Here is a 9,868-nt window from a genome sequence, read left to right on the forward strand (position 1 = left end):
TGTACAGGTGCATGTGCCGAGTCGCCAACAGACATGTGGTGAAGTTAGCTGGCCCGTTACAGTTATTACAGTCTTGGATCTTCTGGAGGTTTCCCACTCTTAGACCATCTGGGTATGATGAGATCAGCTGGCCCCTTGCCTCGAGGTACCGTTATTGTTTTGTACTATATATTATTCTTGTTATTATTTTCAATTATGCAAGCAATTCTTCTGTTTTCTTGTACGCAGATGGTCTGGTTACAATCCTGGGATTAGTAACAAGGGACCTCGGGTACAGATGGCTCGCATGAAGATCGACTTGTTACAGCCTCGGCAGGTAAGTACGCAGAACATTTGTGTATCTCAAGTCATTGTTTCAGTTTATAGCACTTAACTAAGTGTACAAACGATTTGATTTTGATTTTTTCAGTTCATATGGATGCCCTATAGCGCACTTGACGTCATCCAGGTTGTCCATCCTGAGGTGTTGGAGCCTCGGCATACGATGTTATGGCGATGCAGGACGTCCCTGATTTATTTTGCGGTTGTTGAGTGGCATCAGGTTGATAGAGTTTTACCTCAGTTTGGCGGCGTTCAGCCCATACCGTCTCCCGCCCTGAACATCGACTTCCTGATGTCGAAGGACGGGAGAGGAGGTGACCGTTGGTTCCCGGCACAGTACCCTGAGTGGCATCTTCACTGGCAGGAGCGTGCTGATCACATTCTACAGTTTGACATCGTGCCCGACCCCGGACCGTCACATGAGTTCTTGACATGGTGGTATCAGCACGGAAAGAGGTTTTTGTCGCCGGAGATGTTATTGGGGGATCCGAGAGGTGTTCCTATTCCAGATGAGGCGACGCAGAGGGGTGCAGGCCGACTTCCAGACATGGACCGGGTAGAGGATGTTCCTGACAGACGTCGTATTGAGAGGAGAGCACGAGTTGGGACACGTCGTAGCCAGCGTGAGTGGAACTGGGTGGATCGGGCTATGGATGCCGGAGACGACCCAGTTAGGGGTGGGGGGAGAGTTCGTGGTCGTGGAGGCAGGAGGAGGGTGGGTGCTGATAGACAGGGTGCCCAGATGCATGAGGGAGGTGATGTTGCGGGGGTTGATAGGGCCCATCAGGGCGGGCATGATGGTGGGTCCCATGGATCTGGTATGGGAGATCTCACGAGTCACACTGATGCTGGGCTTGGTGGTGGAGGTCTTGGAGATTATTTCGTAGGTGTTCCCGGTGATGATCATACCCTTCAGGATAGTACTCCATGGGTGAGTCCTGGCTCGATGTTTGGAGACTTACTTGCTAGTGATGGCATTGTGGCCGAGTTCGGTGGACCACATTTCCTTGATGATATCCGGACCATCATGCAGGAGGATGAGGCTGCAGCCGGACGGGTTCAGACGACAGGGACACAGGCACCCCTGGATGTAGATCTGAATGAGCCTGCCACGGTAGCTCCTGCGCATCCTTTTGCGATGGGTGGGACCCCAGCATCGGCGCAGAGTATTGGATCACACTCAGTTGCCGGCCCGTCGTCCTCCAGACCCGTGCATGTTGCGCCTATGACCCCGAGACAGCCAGTTCCGGATGACAGCGATGAGTCGATTGAGGATGAGGAGCCACTTATACGTAGGGGCTACCGGACACGGGTGCCACGCCGTTGCGGCACTGGATCGCACCTATTTAGATGATTCATGGATAGTGGTGTATGTCATGTTGTTATATTTATATTGTGTACTTTGTTGGTTGGTTATCATTGTTATGGTATGTACTTTCTTATTATGTTATTTGATATTATGTTATGTACTTTGATGTTTTGTTATGTCATTTACTTTGAGGTATTCTACTTTTATGTTATGATTTATAGCTTGATGTTATGTTATTCGTTATTAGTCATCCCATGATATAATGTTGTTTGTTTTAGTTATAAATTTCAATCATTTAAAAGACATTCAACAGAAATATTTGGTACAAATAACAAGTTTCATTACACATAGGAAACAGAGAAGTTCCAGACTAGTTGTAATACATTAAAAATTAAAATCAATTAGAAGACAAGTGCTAATACATTAACAAACAAACACAGACATAGCAAATCTCCTACTGATTTCCAGCAGTCCCGCTGGGGCCTGCGGCTTGTGGACAACTACGCCTGGTGTGACCGGGCTGCCTGCAGAGACCACATCTCTTTGGCCGGTTCGGATCTGCTTCATCCATGTTGGTGCAAATTCTTGTGGATCTAGGACGACCCTCCCTCGCACGCCTCATACTCGGATCCGGTATAACGGTAGGCCCGACATAAGGTGGCCAGAAACCCTCTGGAATGGGAGGGGCAAATCCCATCTGATAGACACCGAAAACGGAGCTAAGGCGATATACCTCGTGGACGTAAGGCTGCCATGTAAGCCGTGAATAAGCACAGCATGCCAGTGCGTGCAGACAGGGAAAATGAAGTGCTTGGAAGTATCCACAATCACAAGTCTTAGACCCTAATGAGACCCTGTACGTACCAAGAGAGAATGAACCTGTCGGAGTCGTCTCAGCAACGGTGTACTCCGAGTTATCCCTGTCGTAAACAGTGACCGTGAAGTGCCTGGCTGTCCTCAGGTTGGCCTCGATACACTTTACTAGGTATTGACTGAATTGTTGTCCAGTACCCATTTGAGCCTCGACCTCCCTACCCTTACGGACAAATAGCTCAGCTAGCCTTCCGTATGTGGCCTTCACCAGCGAGCAAACAGGGAGGTTTCTAACCCCCTTCAGGATTGAGTTGACACATTCCGAAATATTGGTCGTCATGTGCCCGAATCTCCGACCCTCATCACAGTACTGTGTCCACAACGAATACTCGATTCGGTTCGCCCAGTCACACATTGCCGGATTCTCAGAGCGCAGAATGTCAAACCAGTAGTCGAACTCCACCTCGGTCTTGGCATACGCGGCGTTAACAAGAAGCCTCCGGGCATCTTTTCCCTTGAACGTCAAGGCAAAATTCGCTGCAACGTGTCGAATGCAGAACGCCCGGTACGCAGCAGGGGGTAGCCATCCCCCATCCGGAGCCTCGAGTGCTGCCTTGATGCCGTTATGCCTATCTGAAATAACTAACAGACCCGGCTGAGGTGTCACGTGCTCACGGAGGTGGGAAAGAAAGAAAGACCATGACTCAGCATTCTCACCCTCAACTAGTGCAAATGCCACGGGTAGGATGTTCGAGTTTCCGTCCTGTGCAATGGCGACTAGCAGTGTTCCCCCATACTTCCCATATAAATGGGTGCCATCAATACTCACCAAAGGCTTGCAATGACGGAATGCCTGGATACAAGGGGGGAAAGTCCAGAATAGCCTATGAAAATAAACCTGAGACTCGTCAACCCGTCCCCTAACTCGAACAGGGCAAGTCCTGAGGACCGCTACAGTGCCAGGCATCGTCAGCTGAACTCCTAAAACCCACCTAGGGAGCTCATTGTACGACTCGTCCCAGTCCCCATATATGACGGCAACGGCCTTCTGCTTCGCCATCCATACCCTCCTGTACGTAGGCCTGAACCCAAAGTGTGCGGCCGTGGCATTTTGAAGCACCTTGATGTTCACAGCTGCATCAGCCCTAACCATCGGCATAATGAAGGTGGATATGACATGGTAGTCCAGACTCCTATGGTCGCTGGAGATGGAGCTGGCAAGACATGCATGCGGTCCGTTGTATCGCTTCACTTCCCAGATACCCTTTCGCTGTCGGAGACTCAACCGAATTAGCCATGTGCACCCATTCCCAAACTCAGAACACTTTCCCACATACCTGCGGTAGTCAGACTCAACGACCTTGTACTGGACCCCTCGTCGGATACTGTACGTCTTCACACTCAACAGCGCCTCATCTTTATCCTGAAACTGTTGGCCAACCTGGAACTCGTTCATACCGGCAGACCCCTCGGTATCTCTAGCACCAAATCCTGAGGCCTGCAGAGCATTGTCGTCCTGCCGCATGGCATCTAGGTCCAATGAGGAAAAATGGGGTGGATACTGCTGTGTGCCAGAACTACATCCACCTGTAGCCCTTGTCGGAACAGTAGTTCCAACATCATCTCCGCTTTCATCAGCGATCATATCCGGCTCCACCTCATCGTCATCTGGATCATCAAACAAACCATCACCAACACCAGCCGGTGTGGGACAATGTACCTCGGTGGGAATATGTTCCCCATACCGAACCTCGTCTCCAACATTGCCGCTCAGATCAACGGCAAACGAAGGGGACGCAACAGGCTGCATCGGTGGCTCATACACAGGAACGGAGGATGAAGCAACCGCAGGTCTCGAGCTCAAGCCGGAAACCGCGGCTATAGTATTGGCATTCCGGTTCGAACCACCCGAGCTAGATACCACATCAACCAACTTTGCCAACAGCTCTGGTGTCTTTACCTCGGGAAACTGCCTACGAGAAAGAAACATAACCTGCAAGTCCTCGTCACTACCGATTGTGAAACAATCAAACTTCACGGTGTCATGGAGCACCGCTGTTGGAATGCGGTAGAAAAATTTCTTGACCCTTTTAACTCCTTCAAGACCAAGCTTCTCCAGCACAGAGCTAACAAGAGCATCGTAGGTGGTTGTTGGCTTCACGATAATACATAGGGGATCCTTATCAGTGAACTTCACGCCGGACCGAGTTTTTCTCTTAATCGACCCTTTGTAATGTACCAGAACTAGGAAACTCTCCTCACTAGCCATCTCCCCTCTTTGTTGAGAGCAACATGAGTTCACAGCATATATATACAGCCCTGGCTCGCACTATATATATATAATTCGAATCTATATGTTTCGAATTATGTAGTATCACAACCTAACCTAGTAATTCGAATTAACTAAATTCGAATTAGTTAAGTGTAATTCGAAACAAGTTGTTTCGAATTACTTATTAATGTGTCCTTCCTAGTAATTCGAATTAAGTCAATTCGAATTACTTTAGTTTGTTACCTGTGTGTAATTCGAATCATATCAATTCGAATTACATGTTAGTATAATTCGAATCATATTGATTCGAATTATATAGTAATTCGTCCTGGTTGATTCATGAATGGATTTTTGAATTGGCTGAATTAGGTAATTTCGAGCTCTCCTTGGCTCATTTAGGTTTTTTACCCAAATTTTTAAATGATTATTTAACGATATATATAAAAAGAAAGACATTTGATTGTATTGACAATGAAAAGATTATTTAATCTTTTTAAAATATAAAACCTAAAAAAATGAAATTTTAAATTATATATTATTATTTTAATATTTTAATTTATTGATTAGATAATTTAAAGACTAATTATATTTTATAATAACAAAGTATAATTATAAAAATTATTATCATATTATGTATATTTTGCTTCCGCTCACAAAATTTTTTGGATCCGTCACTGTATATAACTGCATTGTTCACTAAATTTATTGTCTCCCTATATTTTTCCAAAAAAATAATACTACACATCCAACTATCCAAGTGTTTTTATTAATTAAATTTAATTAAGTTGGTCTAATATCAATAAAAATTAATTATAAATAACATTATTCAAAGTCTTATTATTTAATTTTATTATATTTAATTTATAAAAAGATTTAAATGTATAACATTACTCTTAAAAAAAATCATATCAGGCAGCCTTTAATAATCACCTCATCACCAAAAACCTACACATGCAAACAATGAGTTACCACCTAACAAAATTGTACATCATCGTGAACCAACAACGGGGAACAAGCAAGCAACTGTTGTAGAATCAACGTTGATACACAAAATTGTATATCAAACATAATAATAGCTAACCTATTAATATTAATTCGATTTTTTATTTTAATAAATTAATTAATTATAATAATTATTAAAATAAATAATTTAAAAAATATTTATCAAAATAAATACTTTTCTTATCTTATCTTGTTTATACTATAAACGAGATAATTTTGCATATATCTATAAACGAGATAAGACATGTAGACGCGACACGTGTATATCTCGTTTACCATGCAAATGAGATATAAATATATCTCGTTTATACATGTATTTAAAAAAAATTAAAAATAAAAAATATTAATAATCCAAACTTTTAGCATGCAATTAGTACATAAAATTTTTTAAATTAAATTATGATTCAATTGAATTGATTTAAATTTGAAAAATTATCTCGTTTACACTGTTTACAATGTAAACGAGATAAGAGAGAAATATTTATTTTGATAAATACTTTTTAAATTATTAATTTCAGTTATTATTATAATTATTTTATTTATTAAAATAAAAAACCCATAATTCAGTTAAATAAAAAATATTATTCGTACATCAAAATCAGTTACTAATATATTTGTGTATAAATATATGTAATTTAATTCATTTTCAAAATGTATTTATATTCCAACATATATTTTATAATTGTGATTGATTTTAGTGTACACATAACATAATCGTAATTAAATTAGATATTTGTATACTTACCAATTTAAAAATCAATATTGAATCTATTTTTAAAAATATCACACGCGCGCGCACACACAGACACACACTTAAATTTTAATACATTTTAGTCAAAACCCTCACCTATCATCTATATACTTACACGTTAATTATAAAAGTTGGATCTTTATCTTTTACACGTTAATTTTGTATAATATAAAATTATATATACAAAAATTACTAAAGATATTGTGAAAGTAATATTTTTTCAATTAAATACTTTTAAATTTGATGTAAAATTTATACTTTATCTCTTAAAAATAGTCTCTATCAAATTTATATTTTAAAGCTTTTGAAAGGTCTTTAGATAATATTGTATATATTTAAATTGATTTAAAAAATAAAATAAATATAATTTATTATTATTTGAATGGAATGTTTTCTATTTTATTCAAATTTTAAATTTAAAAAATAAAAAATTATTAAAATAAAAGATTAAAAACCACGGATAATAGTTTATATATATTGGTATTAATTATCTTTGTATGATCAACCAATGAAATGTAATTATAATGATTTGTATTTAAATTCAACTTTTTTCAAGACTTTTTCTATTTGAGGTAGTTTATAAAATAACATGAATTTAGTATGGAACATTAAATTTCATGATTTTTTATTATAAAAAGGGACATTTATAATTTTCAACCTCTTATGAATATTATCCAAAAAATAATTCAATGCATTCTATATTTTGAAAAGATTAAATAGCGTGTAGTAAGAAATTGTCTTAAATTTTTTAAAAAGATTTTATTGCTATTTTACGATTTTAATTAATATACTTTTATATATAAACATTAATATTTATTAAATTTGTAAATTTTTTATATGAAAATTGTGAAGCATTTTAGGTAATTGCTTTGTAAGAAAAGATAATTTAAATAATAATATTTGTTAAAATATATGCTCTTTCTTTTAAAAGTTATCAATTAAGTATGTATTATTTATTTTAAATTAGAAGTCACTAAAAAAATTATTAAATAATTAGATTGAATATTAATATAACAAAAAAAATTAACTAACTAATATATCTATATACTAAGTAAATTAATTTTTCTCATAAATATGTAATAATATTTTTGTGGTTAATTTTTTTATATGAAAATTATTGTTGTATTATTCTCAGTTATAGAAAAGTGATGTGTTTTAATTTAATATGAAAATAGTTATAAATCGAAGGATCCGATTTGTTCATTTAAAAATTAAAAAAAATTAAAATTCATAAATTAAAGAATAAGTTTTTTAAAGGTCACAAATAGAAAGATAAGTTTGCATTTTAAACATTTTAAAAAATTAAAATTTATAAATTAGACCTTTTGATTTGTGATCTCTATCTAAAAAAAACACACAAATTTTACATGTTATTAAAAAACACTATTATAAATTCAATATCAAAATTAAAAATCTCTCTTCTTGTAAATAAATAATTTATAAATATTATAAAATAGATGATGTACATAACTCGCACTAAATGCAGATTCTACACTAATTTATTTAAAAGTAAATAGAAGAGGAGCTTCTTTTACAAAATTATATCTATCAAGACATCTTTATAATCAATCAGATACGCCGCCATCTAGATAGTCTTTGCGATATCGTTTAGGGATGGAAACCCGAAGATAGAAACACAACAATCTCCCCCAAAATCAAGGCCAAAATCGATGGGAGTGTGACGATTATCATTCATGTCGTTTATAAAATTAGGAGAAAGACTTTCAAAGAGAAGTTCACCCAAAACTCCAACTAAAAAGATAAGTTGAGACATCTCGTTTCTGCAATCACAGCCGAAAAAAAGAATGCTTCAAGAAGAGAGACCTAGAATGATTTCGCGTTTAAAATGAGAGAGAATTAAAGTGTAGCATTATAAACTAAAACATAATAAAAAGAGAGAAAATGGATAATCGGTTACAATTTTGAATTTATAATAATTTGAATGAAAAATAAAAAATTAAACTACAATTTTGTCACTCTCCCTAATAATTCATAAAACTATCATATCAAAACTTCACGACATCGTTCCGCCAACATATTATTTGATCCTTTTTTTATATTAAAACTATCATATTAAGCTTTTACATCTTTTTATTATTTGATCCTTCTCTTTTTCAATATCTTTCTTCTACCAACATCTTCCTTCTCCAACAAACAATATTAGTAATCACTAACATTAACAAATTAAAGAGAAATAGAAAAAGAAAAAGAAACACATCACACTTTAGATCCCTCTTAATAGGAACACAACGCAATAGGTGAGGGTGATTCTGAGGGTATTTTAAATTTGGAACAATGGGTGATGTGACCTTATCATTAATGGTAACATTTGGAATGCACTGCTCAATATGTATGCTAAGTGTGGTTACATGAAAATGGAATTCAAGATTCTCAACATGATTGTGCATAAGAATGTTATTTCTTGGGGTGCCGTTATTTGCGGCATGGCGATGAATGGTCATGTTAAGCAAGCATTGCAGCTCTTTTTACAAATGGTGGTTCATGGTGTTGCCCCTAACGATGTTAGGTTCATTGGTTTGCTGTCTGCTTGCAGTCATGAAAGAATGATGAGTGTAGGTGTTATGCTCTTTAAAGCTATGGCGGTGAAAATATGTAAGTGTTGGTGGATTGTGAATGCTGTTGTTTGTTGGCGGAGAGAGTGTTGGTAGAAGGGAGGTGGTGATGGCGACGGTCAGAGGAAGAAGGAGAGGCATGTGGTGAGGTTTAGGTGTCACGTCATCACTCCGGTGACAGAGTTAGACCAAAGGGTCAATTTGAGCCACGCCTTAAAATTTTAGGATATAAATTGGATCAATTGAAAACTAGAGGGTCAAATTGAGTCGGTGGTCAAATTTTGGCGATCATTTTGAGTATTAACTCCACAATCACAGCAAAATACTCCCTAATTCACCCATTTATCTACCTCACATATTTTTCATAAATCTACCTAGTAATTTTTCTATTCTCCAGATTATTAAGTCCACAAATAATTCTAAACTCAAATGAGTGAGCAAATTTAGTGACCAACGACGTAAAGAATAAATTCGTCGTCACGTGCTCGCCATTAGAATAGATTAATAAAAATAATTAATAATTATATTAAAATTAATATACTTAACACTAAATTAAAAAAACGAATAATTATAATTTAAATTAATTTCAACAAAATAACTTAAAATTATAATTTTAATTGCACGAGCACGAATTATTACACTTCTTAATATAAAAAGTTGAGCTGTTTTTATTGTCAATATTGGTTTGTCCAGCACCTTGATCAACCATCATCATACCCAAAAAGTAACTGCCATGAACAGAGTCTTCGCCAACTCTCCCATGTCCAAAGTCCAAGCATATCACTGATTCTAAACTCTCAAAAACTTACCAACTGTTGAAATACACA

This window comes from Arachis duranensis, chromosome 6, assembly GCF_000817695.3.
Source record: "Arachis duranensis cultivar V14167 chromosome 6, aradu.V14167.gnm2.J7QH, whole genome shotgun sequence".
NCBI classification, from domain to species: domain Eukaryota; kingdom Viridiplantae; phylum Streptophyta; class Magnoliopsida; order Fabales; family Fabaceae; genus Arachis; species Arachis duranensis.